Raw genomic sequence first — 10000 nt, 5'->3', positions numbered from 1 at the left:
AAGGCCGGGACAGCCCTTGGGGTTCCTGCCGGGGGCGGGCAGCATACATATTCCGTCTCGTGGCAGCCACCGGAGATATGTCAGAGCCCGTACGCCCCCCGCACTCACCCTTAAAGGCCGGGACAGCCCTTGGGGTTCCTGCCGGGGGCGGGCAGCATACATATGTCCGTTCCGTGGGAGCCACCGGAGATATGTCAGAGCCCGTACGCCCCCCGCACTCACCCTTAAAGGCCGGGACAGCCCTTGGGGTTCCTGCCGGGGGCGGGCAGCATACATATGTCCGTTCCGTGGGAGCCACCGGAGATATGTCAGAGCCCGTACGCCCCCCGCACTCACCCTTAAAGGCCCGCAAGCCCTTGGGGTTCCTGCCGGGGGCGGGCAGCATACATATGTCCGTTCCGTGGGAACCACCGGGGAGATGTCAGAGCCCGTGAAACCCCGAAAGACAGACCCTTAAAGGCCCGCAAGCCCTTGGGGTGAACGTCTGGGGCGGGCAGCATACATACACCCCGGTCGGGAACCACAGGGAGGTGAGGTCAGAGCCCGTGAAACCCCGAAAGACAGACCCTTAAAGGCCCGCAAGCCCTTGGGGTGAACGTCTGGGGCGGGCAGCATACACACTCTCCACGGCGGGCCGCGAAGACTTAGCGGGCGCAGCCGCCGGAGCGGGCCGCCGACGAGGCCTGAAACGCGGGGTGCGGCCGGGACCGTTCCCCCCTTGCATTTCGCTGGATGATCAGACAGTCGCAAAGAACCGTCTGAAAATCCCGGGCCAAGTCCAGAAAGTGTCCGTAAAAGAGCTAGCGGGGCCCAGCCACTTTCCTCCAGCAAGTGCCCTTAGCTCAGTTTTGACCTCTCTCATTGCACTAAGTGTCTTCAAAAACCCAGTTCCTGTATTTCCCCCGGCACCGTAGAGAAATGCTGACAGCCTGGAACACTGTGGCGGCTGCACACGGCACTCCCTTGCCCGCCGCGAGCAGCCTAGCCCCGCCTAAGACCCGCGAGAACCGCCCATCGGCACACGGCCCGCTGTGCGCCCGAGCCGTTTGGTGTAAAAACTGTCCAAAAGTGGTTTCGACCACTTAGGAACATCGTAGAGACTCGAAATAAAAAGCATTTTGTTGGAAAAGCGATTCTGAGGAAGGCTGTGTCAAAATTAATTTCGGGAAATGTCGTTTACCCCCCCCCAAATGGCTCCGAAGTACCCCCCCCCCACCCCCCCCCTAAAAAACCGTGTTCCGGGGTTTTTTCGAGAAAACAAACACACGGGGTATATAGAGGGGACTGAGACGAATCGAATGACGTGCTTTGCAAAGAAATCGGGGGCTCACAGCCCCCCCAGGAGAGGTTCAAAAGTCGGAGGACTGGTCACCTAACTCCCATTGAAGTCAATGGGGGAAAAATGAAAACTGTCAAAAAGGCTTAAAATTGTTCAAAAACCCACTGGGGCAGTAGATAATCATCCTATTTGAATTTTAAAAGTCTTAGTTTGGCGAAAAAATACCTTTTAATAATTGTTTTAGGGGTCAGAAAAATCAGCTCCGGCTGCCTGGTCACCTAGGGGAGATAGAAAATTTTTCTAAGTTTTTCACTCGGCCGCCTGGTCCCCTAACTCGAAAATTTTAAAGTGCTCCCATCGGTCCCGGGATAGGGTGGCTGATAGCTGGGAGCCCCCTGAGCACTGCCCCGGTGTTAGTTTTCGGAGAAATGCCTCCGTTGATTTGTTATGATTTTTTTTCCGCCGGCCGCCTGGTCGCCCTAATGCAAAGTCAATGGGAGTGAGGAGATAGAAAATTTTTCAAAGTTTTTCACTCGGCCGCCTGGTCCCCTAACTCGAAAATTTTAAAGTGCTCCCATCGGTCCCGGGATAGGGTGGCTGATAGCTGGGAGCCCCCTGAGCACTGCCCCGGTGTTAGTTTTCGGAGAAATGCCCCCGTTGATTTGTTATGATTTTTTTTCCGCCGGCCGCCTGGTCGCCCTAATGCAAAGTCAATGGGAGTGAGGAGATAGAAAATTTTTCAAAGTTTTTCACCCGGCCACAAACGACTCCAAAACACACTGGGGCTGTGGCTGGGACTCTCACCAGGACTGCCCCCTACTTTATTTATGGATTAAAAAGCATTCTATATTAATTTTTCGATTTTTGGGACCCGGGACGCCTGGTCACCTAACTCCCCTTCTATCCCTATGGGGGGGGACGGGGACATCGAAAACGCTCCCATCGCTGCCGAGGCACGCTGCGGGGACTCTCCCTACCATCGCCCCATGCTTCCTTTGAAGAATATATGACGTTTTTCAATTTTCACCGACATTTGAAAATCAAAACTTCAGAACATTTCATAGTTATTCTCAATGGGTTGTCTAGGGGCACACATCTCTAAACTGGGGGAAATGCTCAAAATGATTAAAAAGAAAAACAATGCCCCCAGACCCGGGGGGCTGATAGCTGGGAGCCCCCTGAGCACAGCCCCGGTGTTAGTTTCTGGAGAAATGCCCCCGTTGATTTGTTATGATTTTTTTTCCGCCGGCCGCCTGGTCGCCCTAATGTAAAGTCAATGGGAGTGAGGAGATAGAATATTTTTCAAAGTTTTTCACTCGGCCGTCTGGTCCCCTGACTCGAAAATTTTAAAGTGCTCCCATCGGTCCCAGGGTAGGGTGGCTGATAGCTGGGAGCCCCCTGAGCACTGCCCCGGTGTTAGTTTCTGGAGAAATGCCCCCGTTGATTTGTTATGATTTTTTTTCCGCCGGCCGCCTGGTCGCCCTAATGCAAAGTCAATGGGAGTGAGGAGATAGAATATTTTTCAAAGTTTTTCACTCGGCCGTCTGGTCCCCTGACTCGAAAATTTTAAAGTGCTCCCATCGGTCCCAGGGTAGGGTGGCTGATAGCTGGGAGCCCCCTGAGCACTGCCCCGGTGTTAGTTTCTGGAGAAATGCCCCCGTTGATTTGTTATGATTTTTTTTCCGCCGGCCGCCTGGTCGCCCTAATGCAAAGTCAATGGGAGTGAGGAGATAGAATATTTTTCAAAGTTTTTCACTCGGCCGTCTGGTCCCCTGACTCGAAAATTTTAAAGTGCTCCCATCGGTCCCAGGGTAGGGTGGCTGATAGCTGGGAGCCCCCTGAGCACAGCCCCGGTGTTAGTTTCTGGAGAAATGCCCCCGTTGATTTGTTATGATTTTTTTTCCGCCGGCCGCCTGGTCGCCCTAATGCAAAGTCAATGGGAGTGAGGAGATAGAATATTTTTCAAAGTTTTTCACTCGGCCGTCTGGTCCCCTGACTCGAAAATTTTAAAGTGCTCCCATCGGTCCCAGGGTAGGGTGGCTGATAGCTGGGAGCCCCCTGAGCACTGCCCCGGTGTTAGTTTCTGGAGAAATGCCCCCGTTGATTTGTTATGATTTTTTTTCCGCCGGCCGCCTGGTCGCCCTAATGCAAAGTCAATGGGAGTGAGGAGATAGAATATTTTTCAAAGTTTTTCACTCGGCCGTCTGGTCCCCTGACTCGAAAATTTTAAAGTGCTCCCATCGGTCCCAGGGTAGGGTGGCTGATAGCTGGGAGCCCCCTGAGCACAGCCCCGGTGTTAGTTTCTGGAGAAATGCCCCCGTTGATTTGTTATGATTTTTTTTCCGCCGGCCGCCTGGTCGCCCTAATGCAAAGTCAATGGGAGTGAGGAGATAGAATATTTTTCAAAGTTTTTCACTCGGCCGTCTGGTCCCCTGACTCGAAAATTTTAAAGTGCTCCCATCGGTCCCGGGATAGGGTGGCTGATAGCTGGGAGCCTCCTGAGCACTGCCCCGGTGTTAGTTTCTGGAGAAATGCCCCCGTTGATTTGTTATGATTTTTTTTCCGCCGGCCGCCTGGTCGCCCTAATGCAAAGTCAATGGGAGTGAGGAGATAGAATATTTTTCAAAGTTTTTCACTCGGCCGTCTGGTCCCCTGACTCGAAAATTTTAAAGTGCTCCCATCGGTCCCAGGGTAGGGTGGCTGATAGCTGGGAGCCCCCTGAGCACAGCCCCGGTGTTAGTTTCTGGAGAAATGCCCCCGTTGATTTGTTATGATTTTTTTTCCGCCGGCCGCCTGGTCGCCCTAATGCAAAGTCAATGGGAGTGAGGAGATAGAATATTTTTCAAAGTTTTTCACTCGGCCGTCTGGTCCCCTGACTCGAAAATTTTAAAGTGCTCCCATCGGTCCCGGGATAGGGTGGCTGATAGCTGGGAGCCTCCTGAGCACTGCCCCGGTGTTAGTTTCTGGAGAAATGCCCCCGTTGATTTGTTATGATCCGTAGTTGCCGGCCGGCCGCCCGGCATTGCTCTATCGGATGGAGCGTGGGCTGGCTATGGGAGATTTAGCGATTTTCGGAACCGGCCCCGATGGCCCCCCAAACCGGGTGGCCACGAGGTGGGACCCCCCTGAGCACTGCCCCGGTGTTAGTTTTCCGAGAAATGCCCCCGTTGATTTGTTATGATCCGTAGTTGCCGGCCGGCCGCCCGGCATTGCTCTATCGGATGGAGCGTGGGCTGGCTATGGGAGATTTAGCGATTTTCGGAACCGGCCCCGATCGCCCCCCAAACCGGGTGGCCACGAGGTGGGACCCCCCTGAGCACTGCCCCGGTGTTAGTTTTCGGAGAAATGCCCCCGTTGATTTGTTATGATCCGTAGTTGCCGGCCGGCCGCCCGGCATTGCTCTATCGGATGGAGCGTGTGCTGGCTATGGGAGATTTAGCGATTTTCGGAACCGGCCCCGATCGCCCCCCAAACCGGGTGGCCACGAGGTGGGACCCCCCTGAGCACTGCCCCGGTGTTAGTTTTCGGAGAAATGCCCCCGTTGATTTGTTATGATCCGTAGTTGCCGGCCGGCCGCCCGGCATTGCTCTATCGGATGGAGCGTGGGCTGGCTATGGGAGATTTAGCGATTTTCGGAACCGGCCCCGATCGCCCCCCAAACCGGGTGGCCACGAGGTGGGACCCCCCTGAGCACTGCCCCGGTGTTAGTTTTCGGAGAAATGCCCCCGTTGATTTGTTACGATTATTTTTCGCCCAGGCGATGTGCCTTTTCATTTTGTTTTGCACTTTCCTTCATTCCTTGGTGCATGCTACCATCTAACGGACACATTTCGGTACTGCAGTTTGAAAGTAATTTCCCCGTCTAGGGATCTCTCAATGCCCTGGGCTGCGAAAGGAGGGCAAGGACACCCTATGTTCTCATGAGTGCAAAGCCCCCCCGGCTTCAAGGCATTCCAAAAGGAAAACCGGAGACACTGCTGTACACACACACACACACACACACACACACACACACACACACACACACACACACACACACACACACAGAGAGAGAGAGAGAGAGAGAGAGAGAGAGAGAGAGAGATAGAGAGAGAGTAGTCACACAGTGGAATAAACTCCCCAGCGATGTGGTAGAAGCTGAAAGTTGGGGAACATTGTGATGGTCTATATTTCTTGGCAGATAATAAAAGATGCTCTTATCATGCCTCCGTTGATGTGTTATGATCCATAGGTTGCCGGCCGCCCGGCATTGCTCTGATCGGATGGACCGTGGGCTGCCTATGGCAGAGTATGGGCGATTCTTCAGCCGGCCCCGATGGCCCCCCAAACCGGGTGGCCACGAGGTGGGACCCCCCTGAGCACTGCCCCGGTGTTAGTTTTCGGAGAAATGCCCCCGTTGATTTCTTATGATCCGTAGTTGCCGGCCGGCCGCCCGGCATTGCTCTATCGGATGGAGCGTGGGCTGGCTATGGGAGATTTAGCGATTTTCGGAACCGGCCCCGATCGCCCCCCAAACCGGGTGGCCACGAGGTGGGACCCCCCTGAGCACTGCCCCGGTGTTAGTTTTCGGAGAAATGCCCCCGTTGATTTGTTATGATCCGTAGTTGCCGGCCGGCCGCCCGGCATTGCTCTATCGGATGGAGCGTGGGCTGGCTATGGGAGATTTAGCGATTTTCGGAACCGGCCCCGATCGCCCCCCAAACCGGGTGGCCACGAGGTGGGACCCCCCTGAGCACTGCCCCGGTGTTAGTTTTCGGAGAAATGCCCCCGTTGATTTGTTATGATCCGTAGTTGCCGGCCGGCCGCCCGGCATTGCTCTATCGGATGGAGCGTGGGCTGGCTATGGGAGATTTAGCGATTTTCGGAACCGGCCCCGATCGCCCCCCAAACCGGGTGGCCACGAGGTGGGACCCCCCTGAGCACTGCCCCGGTGTTAGTTTTCGGAGAAATGCCCCCGTTGATTTGTTATGATCCGTAGTTGCCGGCCGGCCGCCCGGCATTGCTCTATCGGATGGAGCGTGGGCTGGCTATGGGAGATTTAGCGATTTTCGGAACCGGCCCCGATCGCCCCCCAAACCGGGTGGCCACGAGGTGGGACCCCCCTGAGCACTGCCCCGGTGTTAGTTTTCGGAGAAATGCCCCCGTTGATTTGTTACGATTATTTTTCGCCCAGGCGATGTGCCTTTTCATTTTGTTTTGCACTTTCCTTCATTCCTTGGTGCATGCTGCCATCTAACGGACACATTTCGGTACTGCAGTTTGAAAGTAATTTCCCCGTCTAGGGATCTCTCTCTCGTCTAGGGACACTGCTGTACACACACACACACACACACACACACACACACACACACACACACACACACACACACACACACACAGTGAGAGAGAGGGAGAGATAGAGAGAGAGAGAGGTGGAGAGGGAGAGAGAGGTGGAGATAGAGAGATGGAGATAGAGATGGAGATAGAGAGAGATGGAGATAGAGAGAGAGATGGAGATGGAGAGAGAGATGGTGATAGAGAGATAGAGATAGAGAGAGAGATGGTGATAGAGAGAGAGATGGTGATAGAGAGATGGAGATAGAGAGAGAGATGGTGATAGAGAGAGAGTCGTCACACTCTGGAACAAACTCCCCAGAAGCTGAAAGTTGGGGAACATTATGATGATCTTTATTTCTTGGCAGATAATAAATGATGATCTTACAGAGGGCGACTTACAACACCAGTGCAAACATACAGCGAAGGACAAGGCATCAATCGCGACAGAATCCCTTGAGTTAAAGCAGCAGATTCAGAATAACACACGTCAAAACAGACTGGAGACTAAAACGAGCACGAAAGGTGTCGAATATGTGGCCTCCTCTCGCTTGTAAACTCTCTCGTGTTCCTGTCGATGGGGTCGGCGGCTCGGGGCAGCGGCCTAGCAGCAGCAGGCAGGCCACCCGGCTGCCTGGGGCTGACCTCCGGGGCAGGCAGGCAGGCAGACCTCCAGGGCAGGCAGGCAGGCAGGCAGGCAGACCTCCAGGGCTAACAGGCTGACCTCCAGGGCTGGCAGGCTGACCTCCAGGGCTGGAAGGCAGGATGGCAGACCTCCAGGGCAGGCAGGCAGGCAGGCAGGCAGGCAGGCAGACCTCCAGGGCTGGCAGGGAGACCTCCAGGGCTGGCAGGCAGGCAGGCAGGGCTGTGTGGCTGGGGAGGGCAGGCTGGCAGGCAGGTAGGCCGTGCTGCTGCCAGGGCTGGAAGGCTGACCTCCAGGGCAGGCAGGCAGGCAGACCTCCAGGGCAGGCAGGCAGGTAGGCCGTGCTGCTGCCAGGGCTGGCAGGCTGACCTCCAGGGCAGGCAGGCAGGCAGGCAGACCTCCAGGGCTGGCAGGCTGACCTCCAGGGCAGGCAGGCAGGCAGGCAGGCAGACCTCCAGGGCTAACAGGCTGACCTCCAGGGCTGGCAGGCTGACCTCCAGGGCTGGAAGGCAGGATGGCAGACCTCCAGGGCAGGCAGGCAGGCAGGCAGGCAGGCAGGCAGACCTCCAGGGCTGGCAGGGAGACCTCCAGGGCTGGCAGGCAGGCAGGCAGGGCTGTGTGGCTGGGGAGGGCAGGCTGGCAGGCAGGTAGGCCGTGCTGCTGCCAGGGCTGGAAGGCTGACCTCCAGGGCAGGCAGGCAGGCAGACCTCGAGGGCAGGCAGGCAGGTAGGCCGTGCTGCTACCAGGGCAGGCAGGCAGACCTCCAGGGCTAACAGGCTGACCTCCAGGGCAGGCAGTGCTGCTACCAGGGCTGGATAGCAGACCTCCAGGGCTGGATAGCAGACCTCCAGGGCAGGCAGTGCTGCTACCAGGGCAGGCAGGCTGTCCTCCAGGGCTGGATAGCAGACCTCCAGGGCAGGCAGTGCTGCTACCAGGGCTGGATAGCAGACCTCCAGGGCAGGCAGTGCTGCTACCAGGGCAGGCAGTGCTGCTGCCAGGGCTGGATGGCAGGCAGGCAGACCTCCAGGGCTAACAGGCTGACCTCCAGGGCAGGCAGGCAGACCTCCAGGGCTAACAGGCTGACCTCCAGGGCAGGCAGTGCTGCTACCAGGGCAGGCAGGCTGTCCTCCAGGGCTGGATAGCAGACCTCCAGGGCAGGCAGTGCTGCTACCAGGGCAGGCAGGCTGTCCTCCAGGGCTGGATAGCAGACCTCCAGGGCAGGCAGTGCTGCTACCAGGGCAGGCAGGCTGTCCTCCAGGGCTGGATGGCAGGCAGGCAGACCTCCAGGGATGGATAGCAGACCTCCAGGGCTGGAAGGCAGGCAGGCAGACCTCCAGGGCAGGCAGTGCTGCTACCAGGGCTGGATAGCAGACCTCCAGGGCTAACAGGCAGACCTCCAGGGCTGGAAGGCAGGCAGTGCTGCTACCAGGGCAGGCAGGCTGTCCTCCAGGGCTAACAGGCAGACCTCCAGGGCAGGCAGTGCTGCTACCAGGGCTGGATAGCAGACCTCCAGGGCTGGATAGCAGACCTCCAGGGCTAACAGGCAGACCTCCAGGGCAGGCAGTGCTGCTACCAGGGCTGGATAGCAGACCTCCAGGGCTGGAAGGCAGGCAGGCAGACCTCCAGGGCAGGCAGTGCTGCTACCAGGGCTGGATAGCAGACCTCCAGGGCTAACAGGCAGACCTCCAGGGCTGGCAGTGCTGCTACCAGGGCTGGATAGCAGACCTCCAGGGCTGGATAGCAGACCTCCAGGGCTAACAGGCAGACCTCCAGGGCTGGCAGGCTGACCTCCAGGGCAGGCAGGCAGGCAGGCAGACCTCCAGGGCTGGATAGCTGACCTCCAGGGCTGGATAGCAGACCTCCAGGGCTAACAGGCTGACCTCCAGGGCTAACAGGCAGACCTCCAGGGCAGGCAGGCAGACCTCCAGGGCAGGCAGTGCTGCTACCAGGGCTGGATAGCAGACCTCCAGGGCTAACAGGCAGACCTCCAGGGCTGGCAGTGCTGCTACCAGGGCTGGATAGCAGACCTCCAGGGCTGGATAGCAGACCTCCAGGGCTAACAGGCAGACCTCCAGGGCAGGCAGGCAGACCTCCAGGGCTGGATAGCTGACCTCCAGGGCTGGATAGCAGACCTCCAGGGCTAACAGGCTGACCTCCAGGGCTAACAGGCAGACCTCCAGGGCAGGCAGGCAGACCTCCAGGGCAGGCAGTGCTGCTACCAGGGCTGGATAGCAGACCTCCAGGGCTAACAGGCAGACCTCCAGGGCTGGAAGGCAGGCAGTGCTGCTACCAGGGCAGGCAGGCTGTCCTCCAGGGCTGGAAGGCAGACCTCCAGGGCAGGCAGGCAGACCTCCAGGGCAGGCAGTGCTGCTACCAGGGCTGGATAGCAGACCTCCAGGGCTGGAAGGCAGGCAGGCAGACCTCCAGGGCAGGCAGTGCTGCTACCAGGGCAGGCAGGCTGTCCTCCAGGGCTGGAAGGCAGACCTCCAGGGCAGGCAGGCAGACCTCCAGGGCAGGCAGTGCTGCTACCAGGGCTGGATAGCAGACCTCCAGGGCTGGAAGGCAGGCAGGCAGACCTCCAGGGCAGGCAGTGCTGCTACCAGGGCTGGATAGCAGACCTCCAGGGCTAACAGGCAGACCTCCAGGGCTGGAAGGCAGGCAGTGCTGCTACCAGGGCAGGCAGGCTGTCCTCCAGGGCTGGAAGGCAGACCTCCAGGGCTGGCAGGCTGACCTCCAGGGCAGGCAGGCCGGGCCCCCGGTGCTGC

Source organism: Amia ocellicauda, unplaced genomic scaffold (assembly GCF_036373705.1).
Source record: "Amia ocellicauda isolate fAmiCal2 unplaced genomic scaffold, fAmiCal2.hap1 HAP1_SCAFFOLD_191, whole genome shotgun sequence".
NCBI classification, from domain to species: Eukaryota; Metazoa; Chordata; class Actinopteri; order Amiiformes; family Amiidae; genus Amia; species Amia ocellicauda.
This window is presented reverse-complemented; position numbering follows the sequence as displayed.